Consider the following 17464-nt stretch of genomic DNA (forward strand, 5'->3'; position numbering starts at 1 on the left):
TTATAGGGTCTCTGGGAAAGGGACTTTATTTCCTTTTTTCCTTTTTCCAAAGGCTTCACCCTTTCAGGCTCATCCCAGCGAGCACCACTTTTTGCCCGGTTGAAAAAGCAGGGAATTACATGCCTTTCACCAATGGAGAATTTTCTCTGCCACCTTCTTTCATACCATTAAAGAAAATTTCTAGGGGACCTCGAGAAAGAAAAAAAAAAAAAGGCCAAGAGACATTTAATGAACAGCCCTTTATTGATCTGTGGACAAAAGAGTTGTTAATTATGTGAGAGCAGACATTTAATTGAAGGCATGAAATAGGGGTCCTTGCTTGGTAGGGTAATACAGGGTGAAGAATGGGGTGGAGTTTGATGGAGTTGACCGCTGGCGGGGGCTGAACCTATAGCCCAAACAATCAATTTTTTCCTTGGCCTTGGATTCCGCCGCATCTCACTTTCACACACGCTGTTCTCTCACCTTTTCTTCAAGGCCATTTTGACCCTTTTACGTTTGTATTTTTTGGTCTTTTTTTTTCTTCTTCTCCTTCCGCCTCCCCTCTGACCCACCACCAAAGCGTTTATTTAGTGCCCTACCCTGCCACTTCATAGCTTTTTGTGACTGAAAAACAACAGCGGCGAAGAAGCGTCTAACAAGCTATAATACGGCAGATCTGAGCAGGGGGTCTTTAGTAGCATCTGGAGTAGTGCTGAGCTGGAAATGAATACGATCAGTGTTATCTTGTGTGTTTGTCTTTAATTTGCTGTTGTCAGTCACTCGTCTCTGACTTCAAGCTGGGGGAGGGCCTCGCACGCCGCCCGGACCCACCGCGCTTTCTCCACAAATCACAGCACAGCGCTGACACTTCCCCGTTATCGTCCGGTGACGATTAAAATATCCTGAACGTACAGGGTTAATTTACCTGTTCTCTAACTTGACAGCATCGCCGCTTGCACTTCTCAGAATTGATATTTTATTTTCCCACCGCGGCAGTAGAGGCTCGCGGAAGAATTAATAATGCATGCTCATTGTTTTTACTGTTTGCATTCCTGCAATTGAACATATCACTACACGCGCAGCAAATAAATACGAGTTGGACGCGTTATCTGTTGATTTCACCAAAGTGTTGACTTGTTTGTCTGCCGCAATGTCCCAATCTGAAACGTTGCAGTTAAGATCAGGGCTAGGTCAAGCGTGATGGTTAATAAAACATTATTACACGCTATCTAGAATGGGATCATAAATGTTTATTAAATTTATTACGGCACATTCTCACAAACAATTACAAGCCCGGTAACTTTTGGACCACATCCTATAAACGCATCACACCTGAACAGGGTCAAAGACTGCAGTTTTTCTTTGTGTCTTCACAAGCATGAATTTTTAAAATTCTGCACCAAGATATAAAGGACATGTCACCACTCCTCAAACGATACCCAGCATCAGGGGAAGGGAAGTGTGGTGTGCAGAGGAGCATGGGAAATGCCCAAAGGCTGGCGTCGTCTCCAAACAAATAGTCTATTTTAGTGTAGATCTCAGATGCCGATAACCTAGAAACATGCTGATAAATCACGCATATGCAATTTAGCAGAGGAAGCACTCGCTTCACTTTCTTCATATGTGGGATGGAGTGATATTTTTGATGTGAAGACTTTCACCTTAAAAATCCAGGAATCAGCACCATGAACTTCTTTATTCAGCAAATACATTTTATTAATTCTGTAACTATGGTCTGGATTTTCACAGGTTTATATTGTCCTTATCTCCAAACAACCAACATTTTGCATTCTATAAGATTTGGCACAGCCCAAAATTTGAGGTACATAGTAAAGGCATAACAGTTTGTACCATTTTGAAGTGAAAGTGAAGTGATTGTCATTGTGAAACACTGCAGCACAGCACACACAACAAAATGTGTTCTCTGCATTTAACCATCACCCTTCTGATTATGGGGCCACTTCCTTAACCACTGCCCCACGTATATTTTCTACCTGGGCCTAAGCACAGTTCTAAGGATTATGGTGTGGGGCGTGGTCTTATATACGTGTGTGTGTGTGTGTGTATATATATATATGTATATATGTGTATATATCCTGTCAAGACGGAAACGTTTTTCCATTTCTAAAACTGAGCTGTAAGTGCCGCTGTAACAGTGGGGCAGCTGTAAATTTAACACAAACTGGTGTGTTACATTCATGTTAATGTGCAGTAAGATAGGGTGGCACAAAGCTAGATTATGGAAAAGGGGTGAACTGGTCTTACTTTATCACTGAGCCAGGTCGTGTTGAGTTGGTGTACCCATCTCTGTTTATAGAGACAGGTAGCAACGTAGCACAACCAGATCGTACCATAACAAACATTATTTGAATATCATACAATTCATGCTCTAAATCAAAGGACTTTTGCTAATCATCCCAGTGGGTGGCCTAGCGGTTAAGGAAGCGGCCCCATAATCAGAAGGTTGCTGGTTCGAATCCCGATCTGCCAAGGTGCCATTGAGGTGCCACTGAGCAAAGCACCGTCCCCACACACTGCTCCCCGGGCGCCTGTCATGGCTGCCCACTGCTCACGCAGGGTGATGGGTTAAATGCAGAGGACAAATTTCACTGTGTGCATTGTGTGCTGTGCTGCTGTGTGTCACATATGACAATCATTTCACTTTAACTTTAATTTATTTCTATTCAGCAGCCTGGTTATTACCATGGGAAAAGATAGGTCTCTCCCCATGAAGTTCTCCAATGTGAAAAAAACTGTTTGCGTTGCAAATTGTTTTGGGCTAGGGGCCCCACGGGCCAACCATTGGTAGAGTTAACTATCAACAGATAACTACCAATCAATTATTTCTTGTACTCCCTATTTATATATGGAAATACAAAGGATACAATAGAGCAGTGAACTTGTCCCATGCTCAGCATGTAATGCTGTACTTCGCACCACTTCAAAATAGTGCCTTAAAGGTGCAATAGATGGATTCTACTAAAGTGCATTGTGCATGCACTGGCCATTGCACAATCTATACAAAATGCACATTAGTGGAATCCATCTATTGATGATGTCTGTGCCTTTTACTTGCATTACTTGTGTGAAAGCTTGCTTACTTTTTCTACTACTTTTTTTTACTAGTCTCATTCTTTTTTTTCCCACTTCTTCTGCATTTGCGATTGCTGTATCCACATTTCTGCCGATTGCACCATTAATATTAAATAACTCTTGCACTTAAGAAGCAGTTGCTTATGAACAGTTTCACAAACTGTATTAAACATGCTGTTTACCATCTGTATTCAGTAATAAGTAGTAAATGTAAATGTACCTACTGACAGGCGCAGGATTCAGTTTTATTCAGAAGCAAGAAAGCATCTTAAAGTGCCTAATATGAACAAATCTCAGTCTCTGTTTCCTACAATCATGCAGGTCATACATTTTTCCTAATACAGAGCTCATTCAAGTCATTTGCTTTTTAAGGAATTTTCATTCTTTATAAGTATTTTTAAAACTCACAGTATTTTTGTAGGGGGTTTTGAAAATTTGACTTTGTCCTGACAGTATATTTACAGGCAGGTGACCCTTGGGTTTTAGTTCTACTTCTTCTATAGCAGTTCTTAGTCTTTAACTCATATTCTTATTAAATTACACAATAATTTACACTAGATGTTATGCCTTTTCAGACCAAATGTTGCAAATTGGGTAAGGAAACGGACCCCCAATCAGAAGGTTGCCGGTTCAAATACCGAACCGGCAAGGTGCCACTGAGGTGCCACTGAGCAAAGCACCGTCCCCACACACTGCTCCCTGGGCGTCTGTCATGGCTGCCCATTGCTCACCAAGGGTGATGTTTAAAAGCAGAGAACACATTTAGTTGTGTCACCGTGTGCTGTGCTGCAGTGTATCTTAATGACAGTCACTTCATTTTCAAATGGTGTAACCTTGAGTAACCGTGGTGTGCCAATTATTTAATATTATATATATATATACACACACACACACACACACACACACACACACACACACACACACACACACACACACACACACAAACATTTCTGGGTTTGTGCTATACCATGCTGAAAGGTTTTATATAAATGCATCCTTGGATTTAATTGCACATTAAAATGAACACATCTGCCCACTGATGTGGGTGGACAGGTTTTAAAGGTCATGTATTAATTCTTTGGTGGATTTTTTATTTTATTTTTCTCCACCAATGTCACCCTGAAGTGGCAAATCCTGATATTTTGTGATCGATAATTCTCTGCAAGTTACGGCAATTACACTCGAAAGCACACAGCACTCTACCCCACAATTCTAAAAGTTCATAATTAGGCAGTGCTGTTATTTAATGCCACAAGAGTCACCACAGTGTCACCAAGTTATTTTGTAATGCAATTTTTCACTGCAGTTTTTAATATGCTTCAGAAAATGGGAGAGTAATTATTATTGCCCTGTAGTTTCACGTCTTAGTAAGAATTTAATTGTACATAGTCTTAAAAAAATGTCCCACTGTCAATCAGCTTCTAATCATTGAATGGCTGACTTTTCATTGGAGAAGTTAATTAGAAAAGTGCAGATGGATGAAGTACGAGTATGGAAATACATCCTTGTGCTCTGAACGTGTTTTTTTGCTCATCTGTTGAGCATCATGGCATTGCCAGAGAAGGTCCGGCAGCTTCTAATAATAAGAGCGGCTGAGGGATCTACCGAGGCTTTGGCTTCGCGATGAATGGACGTGCCGTTTTGTTCTCCTTCAGACAGGGTGCACATTATAATACCGACTCCTTCTCTACCCACAGGACCACACTGTTGTTTTAGACACATTATTATAGACCGAGCGTATTGATTTTTTCCCCTCTTTTTCATTTTTTTTCTGACTGGCAATCTCACATTGTTTTGCTTTCTGTGTCTGAAGTAGCGGAACATACAGATACGATTCATCTCAATCCTTCACACCTTTATTGCAGTTTGCACTTTTTAAACTTTTAAAGTGCTTTCTCGGTCACATCCAAGCAAAACATGATTTTTTTTAAATGATTTAAAAAGATGTAGACCAAAACGTTTGAAATACACCTTTCCATCTGTAGCTCTGCAATGGATCCAGACAATTTAGAATATCTGAAGCTGAGCAAATAAATTCAGTTTTGCATGATCTACTTTTTAAATTAAATGAAAGGTGGTAACATTTTGTCACATTTTTGTGTTAAGAAGAGTGTTAATTGAATTGGAGGCACTACAGAAAGTTGGAGTACGGACCTACTGTTGTCACATGTAGTCCAATGTGGAACACTGAAATTTCATGGCTTTTAAATAGAACAAGACAATCCCACTTTAAATGTCATGCCTATTTAGGGCTTTACAAGAGCGTCAAAATCTGCAATGACCCAAACCATCTTCTGATAGAATGAGAAAAAAGGACAGAAGGAAGGCCCTGTATGGCAATAAATTATCCATAATTCATTTCTGAAATCTAGCTATTTTAAACTATTTCTGTGTCACATTAGTAATTAGATATAGTTATGTCTTTCAAAAAGTTACTGAGTTAGAAACTAAGTTACAGCACTATAAAGGTAATTAGTTACCAACTGACTTAAATTGTTCCAATATGTCATAAATGCGGAGGGCGTGGCTCTGTCTCCTCCTTTGTTAGCTGAGCTCTCGTGAGCCACACCTGGGTTCGAGCTGCTGTCCACTTCTGCGTTCTTGGCAACTAGCTTTAAAGAATCATGAGAGGAGGAGAGGAGCTTCGTCACATTATTCATCAGACGTGGATAAAGTGCGTAATCTACGTTTAAAGTCTATATTCTTACCTTTTAATTCAAGTCATGTCTGTATCTCCACTGTAAAAATGCCACTGAACTTTCCATTTCTGTGTCTCTCCTGCACGTGTGTGTTTGTTGTAATGACCCACCCACCGCTGCCTCTGGTTGGCTTACTGTGAACCAACCGCGGCCAATCATCATTACTTATGCCGCTGTCTTGCCCCTCACCAAAGTTGCGAGGCAGGTCAGAGGAAAACAGCACCGCATGTTACTGTCAGTACTTACCGCATTGATGCACCGCATGTTACTGTCAGTAATGGTAACAGCGTTGTAATGATGGGAACAGTAATTGGTTAACCCGTTACTTAAAACATGACCTTTTGTTTCACCTTCTGATGTGGTTTGGGAACAATCCTTTGTTTCTTTGTGTCAGCTTCGTAAGTCACGCCCACAATGGAAACTGGTCCATTACTGTTCAGGTAAAAAGAACCCACACGCACTCAAATAAAATGTGGAGGAGAGGATGCATAATCACACCCAGATTTAAAAAGCCAACACTGTTTAGGGCTAATTTTCTTCCCCCCGTGTAGGAAGGTCATCGAATTTGACGCATGCAATAAAAGGTGAGGGCACGATTAGCTAATTCCTTATTTTTGCTTCCACGCACGTCAACTTTATGGCAAACTAATTGTTTGTGCCTTCTTCTCCAGTGCTCTTGTTAATTCAGTACGCCTCTGATTGTGGCATTCGGATGACTTAGACGAGATTCGAGGAGACAGTGAGGTTGTACCGCACCCACCGTTAATTCTTCCGACAGGCTCTCCTAACTCTGCCCAAATCTTTGCAGCTCAAATTAAATTACTTTACACAACCTTATTGCCACAACTGACCTTGAACCAGGAAGAACTAATGTAACCCGACAGGTCTGGACCGAGGTTATTTCCATGCGCCTCGGAGAGGAGGATGAGCGCGTTTATCGGGAGTCGAACGGATGAGACAAGGAGCTGCTGTCGCTCTGACTGACGGCACGGTTTCATCATATAACCCTTTTTTTTTTTTATTGCAGTCTTCACATCTACAGCGTGCATGTTTACATGCCTCATTACAGTACATGCAAACAGCCGTGGAGCTACACCGCCATGTACCAGCTTGTGGAGCATCTTCTGCGTTTTGATGTCCGCTTTGTGGGACCGCTCTCTCGTAGATGCATGCAATTCTCCTTTCCGCCGCACCTCATCCCAGTCCTCTGATCCATTTTTCAGTCAGGCTCCACTCCGTCAAACTTTCCCAATTAGAACTCGGCATGTGTCGCGCCTCTAGTCCTTTCCCTGCCTTATCTTCAAACTTTGCAATGAAGAAGGAACAAAAAAAGAGAAAGGGAAGTTATCTCACACTTCCAGCAGTTTCCATGGCAGCCTGCGAGCAAACTAAAGAGGCTGACCCTTGCCAGGGCTCCCTCTCTCAAGCCCTTTCCGGTCTCTGATAGCTCCTCAAACTCTTCAGCTCGGCGCTGTCGATGGCTAGGACATGATTGACATGCGAAGTGTTTTTTTCAAGGCATAAGGACTACTTGATGGTACATTGCAGGCGACAGAGGACGCACAGGCAAGGTAATAACAGTAGAATCCCAGATCCTGCAGTCCCACCAGTGGTCAAAACACTATGAGGTCAGATTCTTCTGGAATGATCAAAATAAAGACAACATCAAGATTCTTGGGCATTAACTACAATGTAGTCTAAAAAAGTTTCATGTTGGAGCAAATGAGCATTCTAAAAGAGGCCGTTATTATACACTGAAAATTGAATGAAATTTGCATGGCAGAAATTACATTTTCAGTCGTGGAAAATGAGACTAAAACTGAAATGACCTGTCATCCTGGGAAGTTTCATTTAGCCAAAAACAACCCAAGCCGTATCTCCAGAAATCCCCCCAAAAACACATTAGCAGTTGAGTTATGGGTTATGATTGATTATGGGTGTTTACATGTACTTTGGAGGACTGAAAAACGGCATTTAAATTTGGATAAATTATGACTGTGCAAATCAGAACATATTGGTTGAGGATGCTTGACTGATGGCTCGTTGATGGCGGTGGTTTGTTCATTTTCTAACCTTCAAAATGATTTTTTTGTGTTTCACACTGCTAGAAAGAGAAGTGAAGTGATTGTCATTGTGAAACACTGCACAGCACACAGTGTACACAATAAAACTGGTCCTCTGCTTTTAACCCATCACCTTTGGTGAGCAGTGGGCAGCCATGACAGGCACCCAGCGAGCAGTGTGTGGGGACGGTACCTTGCTCAGTGGCGGTTCTGGATTCGAACCGGCAGCCTTAACCGCTAGGCCACCACTGCATGTCTATCACTGTGGATGCATTATATTGTAAATACGAATGTATTATAAACAATTAAAAGAAGTTTATATTGTATATGGTTATTGGTTAGAGGGTCAGTTTCCCATCCATAAATGTAGTTCTCCATAAAAAGTTGCAACATGGATATTTCCCAGGATGGACTTGGACAAGCCCCTAAATTTTGTTGCTTACAATATGCATTAGATCACTGAAATAAAAGGGCTCTCATTTATTCAGCTGATAATGACGTCCTGTCGATGGCTAGGACATGATTGACATGCGAAGCGGGGTAATAACTTCTTGAGGGTACATTGCAGGCGACAGAGGACGCACAGGGAAGGTAATGAGAGTAAAATCCCAGGGATCTGCATGTATTCAGCTGATCATGACGTCCCACTGTGATAGCCACTGTTACAGGACAAGTCAATATACTCACCGCTAATTGGAGGCCAGCAGGGAAACATATAAACAGTAAGAGGCTATTGTTAGACACCAGCATTTATTTAACTGAACATAACAGCCTAGCTTCTCTGTCTGTCTGTTGAATTTATCAGACGCCCTTATCCACAGTGACTTACGGTTAGTAGTGACAGGGACAGTCCCCCCGGAGACGCTCAGGATTAAGTGTTTTGCTCAGGGACACAATGGTAGTAAGTGGGGTTTGAACCTGTGGTTTTGTGGCCTTCTGGTTCACAGGTGGGTGTGTTACCTACTAGGCTACTACCACCCACACCTAGGATGTCTGCCTGACTCTGCGTGAGGAAACCTTGCTGCTGCGGCTCTTGCCATATGTTTGTCGCTATATATCGAGGTCGGAGACACCTCTGAGACGGCCGTCTAAAGGCAGCACAGCTTGATTAGCACTTGAAGATCACACATCACTTTTTTTTTTATTTCAAGGCTGTACCATCCTGTCACTCCATCATCTCTTGCTCGTCACTAAGTGCCCAACAAAGGACCTAATGAAGCGGCAGATGGAGAATATTTGGATGATAGTTAAGAAAAATGGGAGGAGGGGACCCCACTCCAGCTAGCTGCCGCTAATATTTCAGAAATTTAATTACGCCTTTAGATTAAAGCTCTAAAAAAAAAAAAAAAAAAAAAACCACTGAAACGCTCCCATCGTGGCCAATGAGATGCTACTAATGACGAACGATACTCCACTGTTTACACACCGCTGTATATTCCTGATGACTATAACAGATTTTCTCTTTGATGCTGGCCGTCATCCATCCTTACCTTCCCAGCTACTTAGGCAGAGCTTTTTAACGCTTGCCAGTCGGCTGTGAATCTCTGCATAAGCCCCCATAGCTGAGAGCATATTGCCGCGGCACTGGTGCCTTGCTCAGATCATTTTAATGATGAAAATGAGCAGCCGCTCAGCTAAAAAAAGGGGTTAGGCTGTCTTTGAGCATGTCTTCTCGGCTACAAGTGTGGGCTAGATGAGCGCTGTGCTGGACTGAGACAATTTGGTATGAAAAGTGCAGGCCTTAGTGGTGAAGAACAGCTGGCGTTTTTTTTTTTTTTTTGTGAGTGGCTGTGATTGAAAAACAGGTCCTAATGACCCCCAGTGGGCATTCACTGTCTGTGGATGCATTACCAACACGGACAGATTAAAAAAAAAAATCACCTTCAGGGGCGCTTCTTATTTACTCAAATAATGCAATTGTATTATCTGTATTGCGCTGTGGTAGAGGAGATGGGATGGGTACTGTGCGATACATCTGAACAGGGCGCTTAAGTAATGGGTTATGACACAACCTGTCAAAAGTGCATAAAGTACCATTTTTAATTCAGACATAATTAGGACTTTTGATGTACAACGCTATTTTACAACAGTGTACAGTGCCTAACAAACAAATGTGCACAGTTTGAACCCATTGAAAGCCTACATGAAATATTCATATCATATTCAATTCAGAGTGTTGTTTTCTTGGTGTGTTTGTGAATATATAGAATATGTGTGTGAGAATAGGGTTGTTATAGATATATTACCTCTGTCAGTTCAGAAGAAAGAATAAATCACACATTTTGAAATGAATTAACTGTGATTAACGTAAGTAATACATATATAAACAGACAAATGGAGAAAGAGAGCCAGACTGAGGGTCAGAAGCAGATTATGTGACTGACACGGTCCTGACTCTGGGGGTTCTCTGGCTCCGTGTTCCGGTTCGGAGTTTTAGGTTGTTCGCATCTCGTCACATCTCATTTCCAAATTGTGCGCACTTGATGTTAAGCATATCAGAATCAGAATATAAAAGAGTGTGCAAAATAGCAAAAAAAAATATATAATATATCAAAAATATATTGTGTAGTATGTAAAAAGGTATGATCATTTATGATGTGTTTATACAGGTATGGTGATATGTGCAAATATGAAATGTACATAAGTGTGTGTCACGGGTGGGCTGGACATGGCATGAAGGAGGACGCATTCGCACGATCACAGGACAGGGGTTTAATACAAACTTCACAAGACAAGGGAACATCTACACGCACAGTGACCCGACGGCGAACAGACACGAACAGGATAGTTTTATACAATTATATAAATAGACACCAGGTGAACATGATCAGGGAACATTACACAGGACAAACATGAAACTCCGGTCCGGAGTAAACCCCTGCCGGTCCGGATCATGACAGTGTGTGTGTTAAATAAATAGTCTCTAATCTCTTTTAGCGTTGCGTGTACCACATTGTTCTCCAGGAACCTGAATAACTTTGTGCAGTCTTGTCATGTCTAGTCCTTTTCGGGGTCATTGTATGTACGTCCCTGTACCCTGCACTGTATGACATGCCTTTTTTTATAAGTAAATACTTTCTTCTTCCCTGCCTTGTCCTGCTGCTGCGACAGTGGCCTTTTTAAATAAAACATCCATCAGTCCCTGACAGTAATTAATCGGGGTGTGTATTGGCAAAGGGTCTAATGACACGATTAGTGTCACGATACATGAGTCACGATACGATTATATCACAATTTATTGTGATACAGTACATATTGTGATATTCTTCAGTTACTGAAAATGTAGGATCAGAGCTGATATACAAGATGCTGTGTATGATCTGGGTGGATCATTAATAATTCAGCCAAAACAACATAACTCAGAACTGAATTTTAACTATATTGTCTTTGCATTTTAACACACTGAACTAGTGGACACCAAAAATATTAAGGCAAAATGAAAAGATTGAAAAGAGGATATTGAAGTGCCCAGTTGTTGTCTACGGCTCTGTGTGCTTCTTGTAGAGGACTGAGTCACATATTTTGTATACATATTTTACATATATGTGAACGTGGAAGTGAAGTGATTGTCATTATGATGCACAGCAAGCACAGCACATGGTGACACAACGAAATGTGTCCTCTCCATTTAACCATCATCCTTGGTGAGCGGTGGGCAGCCATGACAGGCGCCCGGGGAGCAGTGTGTGGGGACGGTGCTTTGCTCAGTATCACCTCAGTGGCATCTTGGCTATCTTACCCGCTAGGCCACCACTGCCCCTGTGTGCGCAACAGACACATCATCTGAATCAACCGTGTAGGGATTGGCTTTAGCTAGGATGAGCTTTGTATCTGATTCTTTCACACAGAAGCAGTTGCATTATATGCAATCATTTAGTTTAATGCATTACATATTCATAAATTAATGTCTTTTTGACACGTACAAAAAGGGCCACTTCAGCCTGAATCCCTGTTTAAGGAAGGGATATTTCAGACAGTCTGTGGTTGTGGAACTGACCCAAGCAGAATTGAAATCTTGAAACAGGTTGCCTCATGGGGGGGCGCAGATGATGCAGTGCGGCCCCTCACAGTCACAGAGCTGTTTGTGTTGATAATAGTCATAATACAGCAATAATGACTGTGGTCATAGTAATGGCGGTTCCGTTCCTGAATCAGCCAAGCTGCCATCGTCTGCTGATTACTGTACCATTGTCCCAGCAGGTCTGATGGCTCTCTATGAAAGAGTTGTGATTCAGCGCGATGGAGTGTAAAGACTGAGTATTCCTTTATTTTTAAGGCAGAAATGCATGTTGTAGAAACCCACTGAGAGCTACTTTGGTTGTTGCCATGGAAAGAAATCGTATCTAAACTACACCTTGCTTTGTAGTATAAATGCCTGTACTCACAGTATGATCAGGATCAATGCATCATGCATCGGAACATTTTTCGCATCAATTTATCAAATTAACTCTTTTTTTATGAATAGGAGATAAATGAATATAGAAACCCACACTCTAAGTTGCACAGGCTGATTGTCTTTTTGAACCTGATTTTTTTTCTGGATTCGTTTATAATCATTCTGAATCATGCCGCATGCTATATTTTCCATTTAGTTTACAATGAACATGGAGAAAATGCCTTTAAATAATATTTGAACTCGCTGAATTATTCTTTTTATCTCTTTTTTTTCTAAAGAAATACGTTTTGGCTGCTGGTTGAATGTATAGATATCTGTCGTATAGATATCTGGGCAGATATACAGATTTAAACCAGATCATGAGAGGCTTCCTCTCTCTTGCTGTGGTGATACCACTGCCACTTTGACCCTTGATAGTAGCAGCGTTGCACTAACCTGAGCAGCATACAGGTCCCTGAATGTCAGAATGCATGGGAAACAACAGCAACAACAGCACAAACGAAGCCACAATATTCTGCATCAAATTACAGTGCATTGTATAACTGCTCTTTGTTTTGGGTGTAACATGGCAGACCTTGAATTAAACACTTAACCCCGTGTTGCTCCGGGTGCACTGGCCCTATAATAAAAAGAGTCGAAGCCACCGTGGAGTGTAGCATCAGGTGAATTAAGAAAGGGATAATCCAGGACAAGGCGTTTGTTGAAGGGTTTAGAAGTAGACAAGAGGCGGAGTGTTGTTGCGTCAGGAAAAAACCTCACAGTGCGTTATGCTTCCAAAGACACTGATGCTAGTTTATTAAAATTGATATAGTGATAAAGACTCTATTCCAGACACGCCTGGTTACTATGGTTAAAGAAATGAGTTTGCTGCCTTACAATGAAACATGAATGGGGTCGTCCCGTGAGCTGTCATCCATCCACACGCTGGCACATATTAAAATGAAGGTCGAGGAGCAAATTTGCAGTAACCTGCTGTTTCTCTGAGCTTCCCCCCTTAAACCTTTGGATTCAGGAAAACACCAATCCATCTCTTCCCAGCAGGCGGATCAGCCGATCGCGTTTCTGGGAATTCCTGGCCAGGCGGGCAGTTGGGATCCCTCTCCTGTGATCTGTGTAAAAGTGTAAAAGTGTAAAGCAGCACCACACCCTGCGCTTTTTTGGCTGCCCTTTAATAATTGTAATAATAGGAATGGATTTAGCGTTCGTTAAGGATTCTAATGCGAGCGTTCTTCTCTGGGGACATAAAACCTGGAGGCGGAGAAGCGTTTCATGTTTCATTTCTCACGTAAGTATGATCTGCTTGACATGAAGGCAATTTATATTTTTATTTTTTACTTTATTACCCCTTCTCGCTGCCGCCTTCAAGAGGGCGTACGAGATGGGGCTGCGCTAATGACTTCTTTGAGGGTTCCGAGTTTTCTGGGGAACTGTTTATCTCACCATGCGCGGTATATGCGTGCGATATTTCTCTTGGGGGGGCTGCGTGTTTGCTGGGGCTGCCGCACTCGACGGTTCCCTTGAGGTCCCAGGAGTCTTGTTAGAATTGGGTTGGCGCTGTCAAAATATTTATAGGGCTCGGAAATGCTCGACATGAAGAGCACAGCCCTCGGTGGGACCTCTCCTGCGGAAGTTGGTAGCGTGCTGGGAAACAGTCCGACGACGTCCGCGCTAAGGATCGTCACTCACTCGTTGATTTGTGAAATGGCCCCTCGCCATGACGACCGCGGGCCTGTTGTCAAGTTGGCCGCCAACGTGGGTTCAACACTTGACGTGCTGCCGCAGCTCCCTATCGGAAGCCGGGAAAGTTGCTTGCCTTGCTGGAGAGAAAGTGGGTCATGGCACATCACCTAAAAGCCTCTGGAGCGATGAAATGGATTGTTTAATTGTCCTTTTAGTCTGTGCAGTTTTTTTTTTTAAACCGAACAATGCATGTTTTTACAAAGTTGCGTCTCGCTTTTCATGGGTTTTGTGGAATTACAGAAAACAACTGCGGTAAACATGAAGAAATGCCCTAGTTTCAAATATATTTACTCTTCCTAGTCCTAATTTCGGCTTTTATCCCCCCACCGCTCTCATCCTGAGTTTTTTTATGGGTGCTCCCAGGCTCGGCGTGAAGCAGTTGTCCCAGTCCTAATTTCCCACAGCGCGCGAGTCAGAATCTGTGCTGGTCCGGTACATTTCCCCTTTGCCACCGCGAGCGAGGCCCAGCGCGGCGGTACAGGCACCGCCCCGGTGACCGCTTCCTCCCCTAATGGGAATCTTACGGCTGAGCGCGCAGAGTCCGGGACACGCGGCGCAGGAATGGGCGGGCTCCAGCTGCGGGCCCGACGCGTAGAAAATGAACTGCACTCTGGGAGGTGGAAGGTGCGTGCAGGGCGAGGCTGGGGAGAGATCGCCCGCAATGGGATTGATGATGAAGTGGTCAAATCAGTGGCAAGATGTTCCTCTGTTCCCAGCAGGAGACCTTTTGCTGTGTTCTCGCACTTCGCCCACCTGGTTGTTGGTGCTGTGAAGGGGGTTGTTTTCAGCACGTCCTTCAGAAGTTTTAGTGATATTCATGTTGAATACTTTTATTTAGTTTTTTTTCTGAACTTTCAAATAAGCACATCTCAAGTACATAAATAACTCATTTTTGCTGGTGTAATTGGTGATGTAATACGTCGCATGCCTAGGTGTAGTGCAATGCCCACCTTTCCCTTCCATCTAGTCCCACCACCCACGTTTGATAATACCCACCACTAAGTCGAACGCGCTTACAAGCAGTGCTCTGATTTCTTTACCCATAATGCACAGGGTCTCTGTTACAGTCATGTCAGGCAGGCCTGGCCCTAGCACATTTGTAGGGTAAACTCATGTGGTCTTGTTCTTTTCACTTTAAGACACATTATAACAAACTAGTTTTGCCTATATTGCTTATGCCACGGGCCGGGAATTCCAACATACTACTTCTTACAAATCTGAATGGTCTCCCATCCCATACTATCCTAAAGCAGATGTCTCTAAATATCTTTTTACTTATTCCATTATTTCAACACTGAAACCAAATTTCAAAGTAAGCAGCCATAGAATGACTGTAGCTATTGTCATTGACCTTGAATATATTAAAGATATTGGTCTTGTTGTTGTATGTTGTGGCCAGAGTAACGAGGCTATCTCACTGCACTTAGTACAGGCAATATTACTGACATACAGGCTTTTTGTAAATGCAGTGCTTCTCCTGAAAATAAACTTAAATGCTGTACATTAACCACTGTAACGGCATGGATAACTCCTACTCAAGACTTGTTTTGGGGGAGATTTGCAGAGGTCAATAGTGGAGGGTTCTGTGTTGAAAAGAGCCTTGATAGCTCAGTCGGTAGAGCATCAGACTTTTAATCTGAGGGTCCAGGGTTCAAGTCCCTGTTCAGGTGAATTGTTGCGTTACTACTGAGTACATAGAGAATTGTTACCATTATCTACGACAGTCAAACTTTTGGGTGGGAGTAGCCTAGTGGGTAACACACTCGCCTATGAACCAGAAGACCCAGGTTCAAATCCCACTTACTATCATTGTGTCCCTGAGCAAGACACTTAGCCCTGAGTGTCTCCAGGGGGGGACTGTCCCTGTAACTACTGATTGTAAGTAGGGTGGTAGTAGCCTAGTGGTTAACACACTCGCCTATGAACCAGAAGACCCGGGTTCAAATCCCACTTACTACCATTGTGTCCCTGAGCAAGACACTTAACCCTAAGTTGCTCCAGGTAGACTGTCCCCTGTAACTACTGATTGTAAGTCGCTCTGGATAAGGGCGTCTGATAAATGCTGTAAATGTAAATGTAAATGTAAGTCTCTCTCTTTACAAGGGCGTCTGATAAATGCTGTAAATGTAAATGTAAATGTAAATGTAATGAAAAGCCCAACTGAGTTGCATTTTTTCCCCCTCTGTACACTGTTGTGCAGATTGAGAGTAGAGCTATGGTTCCATTAGAATCTGAGCTTCACTCTCACCCATTAAAAATAACACAGAAAACTAAGACGGTGTAGATTGGGGTGACTCACTTCATGTATGGGGGCTAAAAGCCAAAATAATCACGACTTTGCCTGGTCAACAGCCGACTGACAATTGATGTGAGCGCGCCAGAGAGACGGCTGCTAATTAAAAGCTCGTAAGTGTCTTTGGGGGTGACAGCCAACGGGCCGCTGGTCTGGAGCGAGACGGGCCGCGCCGCCACCCCGGACGCTTGGCACCAGCCGGCCAGGCGCGTCACCCCCCCCGGCCGAGTCGCCTCCGGTGCGTATGGACAGCTGTCAGCTGCCCCGGTGCGTCCCCTGCCTTTCAGTGTGCCTTTGCCAGTGGGCTGCGGAACGCTGCTCGCGTGATCACTGGCCGGCGCCGGGGCTACGCCAGCCACCCATGAGATGAACGATTGAGTAATTGTGCAGCTGCCAGTGACTGCGCCACCGTGGCACTAGAGCCAGCCTTTTTATTACGCGGCGCAGACTAGCGGCGGAGAGGAATGACATGAGAAAGAAAGAGTAATGAAGGCGGTAATGATGTGGGGAGCGTGTTTCAGGTTAGACGAGGGGAGCTACTCACAGTACCCTTTAGAGGGAACATCAGAAAGGGGCGCGATCGTCAAAGGGGGATGACGAGGACGGTGGCCGGAGGGAGGGAAGAGTCGCCGCTGTGGAGGGCTGGCGCTGAGGAGTCTTGTACGGCAGAGACGGACGGCTACGGCGAGAGCAAAATAAAAAAAAAAAAAAAATGAGAGCTGGGATGGGGCGGCGAGCTGCAATTAGCGTAATTAGACGACCGGCTTTAGCAAGGCTGTGACAATACATGTCACCTCTCATTTACGTCCTGTAAGCAAACGCAGGGCTTAATTTGAAACTGTGGCATATACCACGCTTTGTACATTTTCCATCCATTACCTCAGCTGCCATGTGCCAATACCGACCGCGCTCCCTGCGCCCTTAGATGCACGACTCTCCGCTGCCAAAAGGAAATAGTCTTCTGGACCAGGAGCCGTCGGGCGCTTGTTCCAGATAATAATAGCCGGTCTCGAGAGCCGAAATGCGTTTCCAAATGGAAGTTAAGCACAACAGCAATCGACAGCATTCTTTTTTTTTTTTTTTTTTCCAACGGATCCAGGTGTTCTGATGTTAGCGCAGCCTTGTTGACTTCATGTTTAGGGTTCGATGAGGAAATTTGTGAGAACTGGGCGCATGGTTCGTGCACACTACACTACCT

General features: G+C 43.4%; 1 protein-coding gene and 1 non-coding gene across 2 annotated transcripts in view; both read left to right on the forward strand.

Moving 5' to 3' along the window:
- The window catches only part of cdh22 (cadherin 22), a 116309-nt gene that overhangs the window by 39191 nt on the left and 59654 nt on the right, over positions 1–17464 (forward strand). The gene's annotated exons all lie outside the window — the stretch shown is intronic.
- Positions 15571–15643, forward strand: trnak-uuu (transfer RNA lysine (anticodon UUU)). Its single transcript has one exon. It is a non-coding gene; the product is annotated as a tRNA-Lys (tRNA).

The sequence above is a fragment of the Denticeps clupeoides genome, chromosome 12 (genome assembly GCF_900700375.1).
Source record: "Denticeps clupeoides chromosome 12, fDenClu1.1, whole genome shotgun sequence".
NCBI lineage: Eukaryota > Metazoa > Chordata > Actinopteri > Clupeiformes > Denticipitidae > Denticeps > Denticeps clupeoides.